The following is a 14,312-nucleotide window of genomic DNA, read 5'->3' as shown; positions in this document are numbered from 1 at the left end:
TCTTGATCATTCATTTATTTCTCATTTCTTTCATCCCAACCATTCAATCTTTTACCCTCATCTTTTTTTCTTTATATTCCTCGTTCATTTTCATTCTCTTATAAAAAAATTACACTCATACTTAACCTTACTCTCTAACTACACACACACTCATACATATTTTGTATATTCCAAATAATATACATATAGACATATACAGACACACACAAACACACATCTCTCATACTAAATATCATCTAATTATATTTATCCAAGTGGCGAATTATTTTAAACCAATTCCAGGGAAGTCATCCGATTCACACAGATTCCGGCGAGTTCACCATTTCACAACAATTTCTGCGAGTTCATCACTATCACCTCAGACGAGAGTTTATGCCATCCGCCTCCGATAAATTCATTTTCGAAAACTAAGATGTAAAATAAGACTTGTATTAATTAGTTCATGTATATGAACAGATTTAAGTTTTTTTTTATTTGTTTATCATCTGGGTGAGTTAAATTTATAATTTTTAATTTTCAATATGTCACAAAAGGATAGAAATTGTTGTATTCTAAAATTTATATTATATATTTTGTAATTATATATTAATAAACAAAAATTACTATTGTGTCCATTATTATTTTATGAAATTACATTATGAAAAACCTAGTAAAAAGTTCAAAAAATTTTGTTGAGCAACAAAATGCATTCTGCTGCTGTTTTTTAAAAACCTCGTGCTTATTAAATTCTACCAAATTTGGTCTAATTTAGAATACTTATTTTGACCAGATTTGGTCGAATTTAGCGTAGTAATTTTGGGCTGAGTTTTTTCAACCAATTTCGGTCGAATTAAGTTGGTCATTTTTATTCGGTCGAATTTAGTTCGGTCGAATTTGGCTAAATTCAAGCCTACCCCTTATTTTCGATTAGCCTTTGTTCGACCAACAATGGGTTGGTCGAAAATAGCTATTTTTGACCAAAATCGGTGGAATTTAGCCAAATTTCTTGTAGTGATGGTAGGGATTGTCGAGGCTCTTTGATGGTTGGATTATCTTCCAATGTCAACAGTAACCATTGAGAGCGATTCACAACTAATTATCAAAGCAATAAGATGAGAAAACACTAATTTGCTCGAGCTGGGTAACCTAGTGCAATAATGCAAATCTATGCTTAGTAGTAGAGGAGGAGTGTTTGTAGATTTTTATAGAAATCAAGGAAATAGGGTGGCACATGAGATTGCAAAATTCCTTGTGCGCTTAATTGCTTCTTGGATTTTAGGTCTCCTCCATCAATTTTGTTGGAGACAATATTGTCGGATTTTTTCTGATTTAATGAAAAACAACTTTTATTAAAAAAACTATTTGAGACAACTGTTTTATCCTATTGTTTGATGTTTCCTAAGACAATTTATTTTAAAAAAGTGTTTTCTTAAGTCAATATAAGTTATTATAGTAGCAACGATATTTAGGTGTTGTGTATAAGATTTACAACAAAATTGCTTTTAAAAACCATTGTTTGACTCGATGAGGGGATACCATATATACAACTATTTTCGTTCCCTATTTGATGTTTTGTAAGATAACTCTTATGAAAAACAGTGGCTTGAATTACACAACATAATGTACAAAATTGTTGTCACAAGTCACTATAAGTTAATATAGTAGTAACGGTTTTTAATCGTTGAGTTTATAATTCAAAACAACAATGCACTTAAAAAATTATTGTACGACACTATAAGGTAATTCACATAGACAACAGTTTGAAAAAAGATGGATAACAGTTGTCTGTTGTCGAGCTCACCCAAAGGTATTTGTTATTATTATGATGTATTGGTATTGGTTATATTTGTGATTATCAATCGATACGAATTGTATGAATGAGGGGGAAGAGTATAAGATCGTGTTCAGGCCTTCTTCTAAATCTTAAGATTTTAGAGCTGATGAATTGGACCTGGGTGTTTGGATGAATAACACACACAATCTTCCCACATACTCTTAATGCCTCAGTTGTAACTTTGTAAAACCGTCAGTGACAGCTAATAAAGTAGGACGGGAAATATTCTATAACAGAAAAATGATGAAAGGAGGAACATAAAATATATGATCAAGCATACAACTAATGCAAACACATCACAGTGACGTGTTTCTTTTTTAAATAGTTGATGAAGAGATATAATATTGACATGAGATTAGCTTAGCTTTGCAAGAAGATTATGCATGCATGTTCTATGTGACTGTGACATTATCACATCATTTTATTCAGTGGGGACAACCAACTATATATGTAGGCAGAGTACTAGTAGTAGCCGTAGGATTAGAAAAATAGGAATATAACGTTTTCCTCTTTTGAGCTTGATTCCCTCAACAAGTCAAAATATGAGATTATATTTAATTTATGTGAGTACATAAAAAATAATCGTGTTCAAACTGAACTTGAATGAATATATTAAACTATGTCCATAATAAAATAAAAAATAATTGAAATTTAGTCATGTAAAATAAATAAATTATTATGTCTTTTAATTTATACTAAATTTTAAATATTTTTGCCTATTAACTAAAAAATAACCTAATTAACTATTAAACTAAGAGATTAATCGCTAATAACTTACAATAATCACAGGATTTATAACCTAATTTCTTAACGAGTACAATTAAAAAGAACATCTACGCACATGTATATATAGGCACACACATATCACATTACTCATATGCAAAATCAATTAAAAATTAAAGTTAAAATTACTCACATGGTGAGTGCCTGAGTGGTCTAATCAACAGTGGAAGAATAAATAATCCAAATATATATGACAATTGAATGTGTTGAGCGCCAAACCTAATTTTTTAGTTGTATATATTTTTATGTTTTGAAATTTTAAATTATTTTTTTCTCTTAATTTTTGTTTTCTACTTTATATCCTTATTTGGTTATATATATACGTCTCTAAATTGGGCTAACAGGTTAAATTTGATCCTTGCTAATATTGGGGTGAGTGTTTTTGACAAACTATTGGGCTGTTTTTTTACCGGGGCTAAAGGTTTATTGGGCTAAAAAATATATATTTTTACACTAGAATTCGTCGCAATTGGCCCAATTGCGACGGAAAATATTCGACATTTTTGCTCAAGTTTTAAGTTCAGATTTTCGTCACAAATAACCTTTTCGCCATAAATATCAATTCTGTCACAAGTACCGATTTTTTCGTAAGTACATATTTCGTCATAAGTTATCATTTCGTAACAAATCTAGAAAAACTGTCGCAAATTAGGGAAGTGGAGCCCACTTTTAGTGGGCTGATAATTACACTTTTGATGGAATATACCGTCATTTTATCTTTAATTTACGACAATTTATATGTCGTAAGTTAGCATCTTTGGCCCACAAGCTTGCCAGGATTAATTTAAAATAAAAAATGAGTAAATCATGAAGAACAACCGTCCCAAGTAACCCAGAATTCCGTCGTAAGTAGCCAACATAATTACAGAATTCCGTCATAACCGTCATAAGTTACTCAGAATTCCGTCGTTAAATTCTCTCTCCAGAAGCAGCATCCTGCTGTTTTTTTTATTCCAGCCTTTTTCGGCTTTCAAATTGAATTCTAAACTTGTCCAATCACAAATCCCAATTTATATAAAATCGTAGTGTAATTCAGCACCAAAATATATAAAAATATGCAAAGCTAATAATAAGAAATCATCCACACATTTAAACCAACATAAATATGAAAGATACCGTACTTTACATGAATATTATCACACAACCATTCAGACTACACAAAAAGTTAAAACAATCCGATATTAGCTTGGATCATTTTACAAATATTCATAGATTTAGTTCACAAGGATAATTATCCTATAAACATTCATAACCCATTACATCGATATTTAACCCCTAATTGTAGGATCTCCGCGAGAGACTACGTTATAGGGTACAATCTGTAGCGCCCCCAAACCCGCTCTTTCACGGATTTAGATTGCCACATCATGCAGTGTATCAAATACCTGTGTATAGTTACAATAGCATAAAAAGTACCTTACTACATTTATCTTATCACGTCCATAGATCCAAAGATCACTTACTAATACCATACATACTCTGCGAACCAAAGTACTAACCACTAGAACTTTATTACACAACTAAAATTTTATTGCACTACTAGGCGACTTCCGTAGCATATAGCTGGCACACAGACAATCTACCGATCCTTGCTTGAACTTGGCATCTTTTCCTTGCCCTTCACACGCGGATTTGGATGTTCATCACTTTCTAATTTGACTGCTAAACGAAATGTAATGATGGCAAGAGTGAGCATTAATCTGCTCAGCAAATTCACTATTTATCCAATACCCAAAAATAGGAAATAACAGAATATATTTGAAATTTTAAGAATAAAAGATAACTGACAACTTAAATAATAAATCTCGAATCTGAGAATATTAACAAACTCAAACACATCTTTAAACAACATGACACAAGAGCATACTGGTCGTCCACCTTTCGATACCCCATGGCTCGATCAACTACCATGTCACAAGTATCGACTCCTGTAGAACTCGCGTGTAGCGTGATCAGTGCCTTCAGGCAAGTCCCATCTTATATTTCAAATTTTGCTAGAAATTAATCATAAATGGGTTATCACACAACCCTGGCTTCCAAAGAGCCAAATGTCACTTCGAACATAACACATTATCACTAACCATGGTTAACCATCACGGACTAGATTGAATATGGTCAACGTTTTCGGACCATACAATCATGGTCAACGTTTCTGGACCACGTTGACCAGTTTAGAATATGAATCCCCGAGTAGTTCTCTGATAACGAAGCTAGACACTAGAAAATTTATTTGATAAGTCTAGCACACAGCTAGCACTTTTTAAATAAATTACATTAACCCGAACAATGGATTAATCCGGAGAACAAGAAAATAATTTTAGACGACACGAACAAAGCATCATCTAGAAAGAAAAGAAGGTAACCATCTCGAACAAAGAGAATGGTCAAGTTCAAAGAAATATTATTTGGTTATCTCAAAACAAAAGAATAACCAAATGACTAAATAACGTTCAGGATCATTGTGAGTAGGACCAATCACTACGAGTAATAAACTTAATATATTTCCTATTAATTTCTGATTCGAACAATGAATCAATCTTTGATTTGAATAAAATTGGATACATCTGGACAATAGATGTAACCGACAAGAAATGAATGTGGTTGACCCGAATTAAGGAATCAAACCTTAACTAAAAGAAATTAAAAGGAGTCCTCTCGAACAATGAGTACGACTAAGGTTTATTAAAAGATAGGGTATTCGATCGAGGAAATTTAAATTCAAATAACTAATTCAAAATAATAATAATATTTTTTTTAAAGTTCAGAAAATAAATCATTCTTAAATAAATAAATAAACTTAAAATAAACAATACTTGAGAAAAATATAATTAAAAACATTTACGCAAATAAATATTTTTAAGGTGAGTGGAGAGATAGTAAACTTGCCTTGCTCGCCCGTATGCTAATAATAATTATAATAATTTAAAGCAATACGCGAGCTCAATATTGCTCCATAATTCCATGAAGTAAAATAGAATTTCTATCAATTCATAAAATAAGAAATATTAAATAATATTCGATAAAGGATCTCAAACACTCACTCTAAATATTCTTTCTTAAAATATTTTAATGCCAATTAAACTTTTAATTCATTATTTTAATAATGAATTAATCGAGTCATTTTATTCAGTAAATTATAATAAGCTAACGATAATATCCCTAAAATTTGACTTTATTTGTAATCGCCTTTACACTCTTCTACTTTTATTCCATGATTATTTTACTATTAAATAACTTGGTACCAATGCTTCAACTCTTAGTATCTTATATTATTTTAAATCACAACTTATACTATATTCCATAATTTAATACTCTAATTCTTGTTTAACCAAAATAATAATACATTACTTTTATCTCATTTTCTTTTTCCCATTAATCCAACTATTTCCTTTTTTATGTAACTTTTATTTGACCAATTCTTTTATTACATTTATTACCCAATATTTATTATCAATTTAACAATACTTATTATTTATCAAATCATTTTAATTTCATTTCACCAATTTACAGATTTACCCCCATCTTCCCCAAACTCATCTTCAACCTTTCCTCCCCCACCACTCCTCACCTTCCATGGCTGCCGCCGGCCAGAGCCGCCGCCGCCGACCATTTTTCGGCTAACCCGAAACCTGAATTTCTTCGCATAATCTTGTTGCTCATAGCCCGATCTACAAGCTCCTATCAATCTTTTTTCCAAAAATCACTACCCACCCATTTTCAGGTCAAACTCTCTCCCTTTCTTCCTCTCTTTCTCTCTTTCTCCCTCTCTCACTCTCCCTCTCCCTCGTTCTTTCCTCTCCCGCACTCCCTCGCTCTTTCGTCCTCGTTCTCTCTCGCCTGCGACCATGCCAATGCCGCCCCCACCGCCGTGGCGGTGGCTTCTTTCTTTCAATCTCACAAAAACACTACACCCATCACATCCCCGCACAGATACTCCCTCTCCAAGCACCACCGTAGCCCCCCATCGCCACCACCGATGTGGTGGATCCTCCTTTAACCTCCCCAAAATACACACATATACACTGCACAATATACACACAAATAAAACACACAGCACAAAACCTCCCTTTTGCGCCATCGCATCGGAAACCACCACTGGGTACTCAACAGCCGTGGTGGCTCCGCCCCTTCCTCTCCTCCTCCGACGGCCACACAGCTCACATACAGTTGTTATTCCTCGTGTTTGTAATTGGGCTAACTACAGCAACCCTCATCTATACACAAAAGAAAAAAAAACCTATTTTTTACTACCTCTTTCCCCTTACGCCTAACCCCCTTTAATTACATCTTATCAATTTATTATAAGCACAAATAAAACTCAAAAGCTGAAATTTACAACACACTGTCAAATAACAATACTAATCTAATCCCTATATAATTCTCTGGAAATAATTTAGAGATAAAGACACTAACCAAAATTAAGAGTGCAGTAGTTGCCTTAACCATACAATTGAGTCTCCTAAATTCTCTCCGTTGAGTATTCTAGAGTAAGCTTTGTAACTCTTAATGACCATTATTTAATTAATTTCTTATAAAGGTATCTTCATCTAGACTCTTCCTAAAAAAATATCTACCCAAAATATCTAACGAGCTTAACTTATAAGCCAAGTGTTTTATTTTATTTATTATTTTTCTTTATAAAAAAATATAAAGATAAAAAAAATTCCTAGGAGAGTTAAATTAAAATATCTTGAAACAATTATGGTATTAATTTTAAAAGAATTTTACTAGATAAAATATCTCAAATACATAATTAAAAGAATTTAAATCTGACAAAATAATTTTACTAGATAAAATAAAATAGTATTCTAAATAAATTAATTAGCTACTCCAATTTTATAAAAAAAAGTAAATTTATAAAATTAATGACTAATAATTATTATCAATAAAATTAGGGATCTTTGCACATGTAATAAAATTTTTAAACGACTAATAAAATTTCCAAAAATTAATTCTAGCCTCAAATTTTATTTTATTTAGTTATTTATTTATTTATTTATTTACCTATTTATTATTTTTTTATCCAGGTACAAAAGCAAAATTTTCTCTTGGGCAAAATTTATAAATTTTCGAGGCAATTTAAATTAAAAATTAGAATTTTACTTGAGTTTTGTCGGTCGTTACATTCTCCCCTCCTTATAGGATTCCGTCCCCGGAATCACTCTCGTTGCTGAATAGAAACGGGTACTCGTTGCGCGTTTCATTTTCCAGTTCCCAAGTTGCTTCTTCAATTGCGTGATTTCGCCATAACACCTTGACCAAAGGTATATTCTTCTTTTTCGATTCTTGTACTTTCCGATCTATAATTTCCACCGATTGCTCTTCATAAGTCAAATTAGATTTTACCTCAATCGGTTCGTAATTAAGGACATGTCAGTTATCATGATGATATTTCTTTAGTACATATATATGGAATATGTCGTGAAAATGTTGTAGATCTGGTGGTAATGCCAATTGATAAGAGACTGATCTGACACTCTTTAAGATTTCAAAAGGTCCAATAAATCGAGGACTTAATTTGCCTTTTTTACCAAATCTCATCACGCCCTTCCAAGGGAAATTTTTTAATAAAACCTTTTCTCCAACTTCAAATTCCTTATCTCTTCTTCCTTGATTTGCGTACTTCCTCTGTCGGTCTTGAGCAGCCACTAACCTTTTACGGATATTTTCAATGGATTGTTTAGTCTGCTGGATCATTTCTGGGCCTAATAACTTCCTTTCTCTAACTTCATCCCAACAAATCAGTGAGCGACACTTCCTTCCGTATAATGCCTCATAAGGAGCCATACCTATACTTGAATGATAGCTATTATTATAGGCAAACTCAACTAAAGGTAAATGGTCATCCCAACTCCCTTTGAAGTCTAAAGCACAAGCTCTTAACATATCCTCTAGTGTATGAATAGTCCTTTCACTTTGTCCATCCTTCTATGGATGATAAGCGGTGCTCATACTAAGTCTTGTACCAAGGCATTCCTGAAAGCTTTTCCAAAACTTCGATGTGAATCTGGCATCTCTATCTGACACTATAGAAACAGGGACTCCATGTCGAGTCACTATTTCCTTTAAATATAGAGTCACCAATTTCTCAATTATGTACCTTTCATTTATTGTAGGAATTGTGCTGATTTAGTGAGTTGGTCCACTATAACCCATATGGTGTCATGATTGGTTCTAGTTCGAGGTAAACCTACCACAAAATCCATTGTAATATGCTCCCATTTCCACTCGGAAATTTGTAGAGGTTACAAAAGTCCGCTTGGCCTTTGTTGTTCAGCTTTTACCTGTTGACACGTTAAACACCTACTAACCCACTCTGCAATCTCTCTTTTCATTGGGCCACCAATAATTTTGCTTAATGTCCTGATACATTTTTGTGCTCCCTGGATGAATTGAAAATCGTGAGTTATGGGCTTCATTCATGATCTCATGTTTCGACTCTTCAACATTTGGAATCTAGATTCGTGAGGCAAATCTCTTAATTCTTTTTTCATCTTTTGAACTTCGAAGTTCTTCTCCGGTCAACTCAGACCTTCTTTCTTCTAGAAACTTCTCTTGACATCTGCGTATCTTCTCAATTAGCTCTGGTTGCAAATGAATCTGAAATACGTGTTCTTTAGCTTGGACTGGAATCTTGACTTCTAATTCCATCTTCTCGAACTCCCTGACCAGCTCTTCCGAAGTAATCAACATCTTAAGTCTTTCTTTTCTACTCAAAGCGTCTGCAATGACATTTGCCTTTCCAGGGTGATAGTTTATCGTGCAATCGTAGTCCTTTCAATTCCAACCAACGTCTTTGTCTTATATTCAGCTCTTTCTGGGTGAAAATGTACTTCAGACTTTTGTGGTCCGTGAACATCTCGCACTTTTCCCCGTATTAATAATGTCTCCAAATATTAAGTGCAAACACTATGGCTGCTAATTCCAGATCGTGCGTTGGGTACCTAGTCTCGTACTCCTTTAGTTGTCGAGAAGCGTAGGCAATTACTTTCCTATTTTGCATTAAAACGCAACCTAGGCCTTTATGCAACGCGTCACTGTAAATTATAAAGTTTCCTTTCTCATCGGGTAAAGTTAAAACTGGTGCAGATATCAATCTCTTCTTGAGTTCTTGAAAACTCTCTTCACATTTCGGGGTCCATTCAAACTTCTCGCTCTTTCTTGTGAGTGGTCAACGGAGTGGATATTTTGGAAAAATCTTTGACGAACCTTCGATAGTATCCAGCTAATCCAAGAAAACTCCTAACTTCCATTGGTGTCTTTGGTCGTTCCCAATTTGCAACCGCTTCCACTTTTTCAGGGTCAACAGAATTTCCTTCACGACTTACTATATGACCTAAGAATTGCACTTTCTCCGTCCAAAACTCCCATTTCGAAAATTTAGCATACAACGTTTCTTTCCTTAAGATATCCAAAGTCAATCTAAGGTGTTCCGCATGCTCATGAGGTGTCTTGAGGTATATCAAGATGTCATCAATAAATATAATTACAAACTTGTTCAGGTACTTCTTGAATACTCTATTCATTAGATCCATAAAGGCAGCTGGAGCATTCGTCAATCCAAATGGCATGACTAAAAATTCGTAATATCCGTATCGAGTCCTAAAAGCGGTCTTTGGAATATCTTCAGGCTTGATTTTTAGTTAATGATATCCTGACCTTAAGTCAATCTTTGAAAAGTGAGCAGCTCCTTTTAATTGATAGAACAAGTCATCAATCCTCGGTAGTGGATATTTGTTCTTTATTATCATCTTATTTAATTCGCTATAATCGATACACAACCGCATGGATCCATCTTTCTTCTCTACAAATAGTACTGGTGCTCCCCAAGGAGACACACTAGGACGCCTTTTCTAGAAGCTCTTGTAGTTGGGTCACCAATTCCTTTATTTCAATGGGTACCATCCTATAAGGTGCTTTAGAAATAGGTTGTGTTCCTGAAGCAAGGTTGATCGTGAATTCTATCTCCCTATCAGGGGGCAATCCAGGTAATTCTTCCGGAAAGACATCTTCAAATTCATTAACCACAGGAATTTATTTAATCTTAGGGGTGAGCTTTTCTATGTCTATTACGTGAGCTAAATAACCTTGAAATCCTTGCCGAAGGAATCTCTTTGCTTCCATCACGGTTAAGAACTTCTTCCTTTATTTTCGTCCATGCAATATTACTCGTTTACCCTCTAGCTTTTTCACACTTACTCGCTTTCGTCGACAATTGATTTGTGCGTCATATTTAACTAACCAATCCATTCCTAAAATCACGTCAAATTCTCCTAACTTAAAAGGAATGAGGTCAGCAGTAAAACGTTGTCCACGTATTTCTATGTCACAATTTAGACATACTTGATCAACATTGACAACTTCCTGGTTTGCTACTTCTATGGCCATAACTTCTTCTAATGTAGCTGACTCGATGCCCAACTTACTCATAAAGTTCAAAGATATAAAAGATCTTGTAGCACCGGAATCAATTAAAACACATGCATCTTCAGAATTAACTAGAAGCGTACCTGCTATCACATCATTATCAATAATGGCATCTTTAACCGTCATGTTGAAAGTGCGTGTAGTAGGCTTGTTGATTGGATGTTCCATAAGTCTAAGTCTAGAGCTTTCCTTAGGTGCTTGCTTTCGGCAATCTTTAGCCATGTGACCCTTCCTTCCATAAGAGTAACAAATAGTAGCTTTTTCCTTACAGCAAGATGCATAGTGTCCTTTTTGTCCGCAGTTGAAACAAGTGACATTTGCCTGATAACACTCCCCAAGATGCTTTCTTCCACATGTTTTGCACTTAGGTAAAGGTGGTTTGCCCTGAAGCAAGTTAGAGTTTTGAGGGGTCCTGAATCTTGGATTATCCTTTCGAGCACCAACATTTTCAGTCCTTCTATTTCCAACATTCATGTTCTCACGTTTCACAAAAGGTCGTTTCCCTGACCGATTTTCAACCTTTATCTCAAAGCTTCTTCCACTATGGTTTTGTAACTTTCTTTTCTTCACATTTGCGTCCTTAGCATACAGCTCGCTTCCACTTTCCATAATTGTAGCTTTTTGAACTAGTGTGGTATAGTTGGTGATTTCAAACACAACTATGCGGTTCTGAATGTAAGGTTTTAGTCCTTGCTGAAATCACCTGGCTTTCTTCTCATCAGTGTCAACATGGTATGGAACGAACCTAGAGAGCTCAGTGAACTTAGCTTCATATTCAGCTACTGACATGTTTCCTTGCTTAAATTCTAAAAACTTAAGTTCCATCTGATTCTCCATGTATTTCGGAAAGTACTTTTCGAGGAACAGTTCCGTAAATCTAGTCCATGGTATAGGAAAAGTGGTTTCAAGTGTTTTCTTGGTTTCCCACCAATAGTTGGCTTATCCTTTTATCATATAGGCAGCAAAGATAATTTTCTTCTCTTCTTCAACATCAACTATTTCAAATGTCTTTTTGACCTCACGAAGCCAAACTCGAGCCTCAACAGGGTTAGTGGTACCTTTGAACTCAGGCGGGTTCAAAGATTTAAAGGATTTGAAAGTAACAGTAGATGGGTTTGCTGATGTTGTGGTCCCCCTCCTCTAGTTGGAGGATTTTGAGTTTTTTGTCGCAGAAATGCCTACAATAGTCGCATAGGGTCATCTTGATTCTGAGGTGGTGTTGGGTCCCTATGTTTCCTTCGGTCTTGGTTTTGTTGTACGTGAGGTTGGGTATCATGGCTCTCTTCTTCTGGTGGAGGTGAAGGATTCTTCTTAGGTCGTCCTCTTGGTATCTTCTTGCTATTTAGAATAAAATAATAGGTTGATTAAAATATTCCAAAACAGTATAATATCCCAACAAATTAAAAAAAATAACATGGTTTAAGCAATAGTCTTTTCGAAAAAAATTCGTGTATATCATGACAAAAAGGTAAACCTCAAATTCGAGTCGAATATAATCATGAAATCCTTTTTCCCAAAATATGTCTCTTGAACTTGAGTAACATAACAATAATCAAACTATTTTCCCAAAATATAAATCATATCTCATTATGTGAATCTCGAGTTTTATTCATTTGTTTTTCAAAGTTTTAAATTTTGAAAACTTAGTAGTTTCGGTGTAAATCGTGTTCATCTAAAGTATGTTGGTTTTAAAGAAAATGGTTTTCTATCTTTTGAAAAGTTTCAGTAGTTATCGTAACCACGTAAAATCTCTATCTACCAAGGCAACATAATAAAATGCTAACAAATATAAAATACGATAACATCCATAATGTAAAAGAGTCATCAACCATATGATGATGTTATTATAGTTTGCTGACAGAGAGTATATCATAATACATAACAAAAGTAATACCCCAACAGGCTGGGTCAAAATATCAGTACACCAAAATGATCAAAGTACATCGTCATAACATCCTACTACATACTAGAGATCAAGTCAACTACTATGTTAATCTCAAGACTCCATCAAAACAAAAAGTCTGCACGCCTCATCATCATCAAATCTATCATTATAACTATCAACAGTATAGTCAGCAGCTAGCATCATAAGTAAGAGTCACCAAAAGATAGGAATACACACTATATTGACGTGTTATCCCTCAAAAAGTCAAAAGACTGCACAATATCCATAGTCATGATCGGTCAATGACCGAACAACGAGGTGATCCTCCCACGAAACTCCGTGATAGCTCTCTCCACAAGTGCGACCACCGTGGCGCTATCAACCTGGCCAGAATCATAGATGGTATCCCAGCAATAGAACTCCTCAAACCAGTCAGAATAGTCTCAGCAATCTGGTGAACAATCTCTATCTGAACATCCCTAGTCAAAGCACTACCACCAAGGTGAACACGAGTAGGGCCCGTAGCAGTAAGTAGCCTGATAAGAGACTCCATAGTGTCAAAAAGCTACTCATACCTATGCCATAACCACTGATGCTGCTGGAATAATGAGTAGTAAAGGTGAAATGGTACCATGCCAGTCTCGGCCACATCAGGAGAAAGGGGTAATGGTGGCATAACAGCCGTAGGGCCTACAGGGCTAGTATCAGGAGTATGAACAGATACTGGAGGTGCAGGAGGTGCTGTGTCACAAACAGGTGCCTTAGAAGTAACAGCAACTATGGCACCAAGAACAGTCGGCTCTATAGGAGCCTGCACATAAATAGGAGCTGATGCAGAAAACAGAGTAGATAAAGAGACAAGTGGTCCTGGAAGTGCAGAGCTAATCAATCTCTCAGTACGGACTGGTGAAAGCTGGCTCTCATCAACATGTTTGGTCCTAACAGGGATTGGTATCTCAAAACGATACCTATCAGCAGTGATCATATGGTTCTGGGGCTCGACCGAGACAGGGTGGAAGTGACTAACCAACTCAGCAACCATGACATCCCCCTCTCTAGACTCGGGTGGAACATAAGCAGATGATAATGTTTGAGTGAGTGCATATAGAGGTACAACATCGGTGATCACCGCCAATGAAGCATACACAGAATCCTGTACCTCAGGAGCAGAAACAGCTATAGGTGTCACTACAGGTACAGAGTCAACCTCATCATCCAAATCAACGATCTCAGGTGGTGTGACTGGTGGTAGAGGTATAACCATAATGGATGAGTCATCGCTATCACTGTCGATAACCATAATCTCCTCTGAAGGATCACTGTCAGACTCGGATCCAGAGCTGAATGCGTCTCGAGGGTATGGCGTCGGGGGTCTATCACGAACAGATCGGGTACCTGATATCT

Source organism: Apium graveolens, chromosome 1 (assembly GCF_009905375.1).
Source record: "Apium graveolens cultivar Ventura chromosome 1, ASM990537v1, whole genome shotgun sequence".
Lineage (NCBI taxonomy): Eukaryota > Viridiplantae > Streptophyta > Magnoliopsida > Apiales > Apiaceae > Apium > Apium graveolens.
The sequence above is the reverse complement of the archived record's forward strand: the minus strand, read 5'-3'. Positions refer to the sequence as shown.